This window comes from Rhipicephalus microplus, chromosome 1 (genome assembly GCF_043290135.1).
Source record: "Rhipicephalus microplus isolate Deutch F79 chromosome 1, USDA_Rmic, whole genome shotgun sequence".
Classification (NCBI taxonomy): Eukaryota; Metazoa; Arthropoda; class Arachnida; order Ixodida; family Ixodidae; genus Rhipicephalus; species Rhipicephalus microplus.
Window position 1 is genome coordinate 151,161,091 of NC_134700.1, and position 350 is coordinate 151,161,440.

Sequence of the window (350 nt, forward strand, 5' to 3'; positions counted from 1 at the left end):
CTTCGTTTGTTCCTTGTTGCACCCCTTTGCTTTTCTTCTAGCCGGATATACAGGCTTGGGGGGGGGGGGGGGCAAGGTGGAGGGTTAGTGCAATATGATTAAGGGCCCTACTATTTTCGGAAAATGCTTACTGCTTTTAAGCAGTTCATTGTACAGATTCGTTTGCTGGAACTGGACTTGCTGCAGAAAATTATATTACGGACAAAAACAATATTTCAGGTATGAGAAACAGGCTAGCGGAGTTAGGCGGTTTACAAAGAACATCGCGAGCTACCCAGTTGTTTGATCTACCTTCCCTGTCATTACGGGCACTATCAGATAAACATCACGGTTTCGAGCCTTGTACTGCA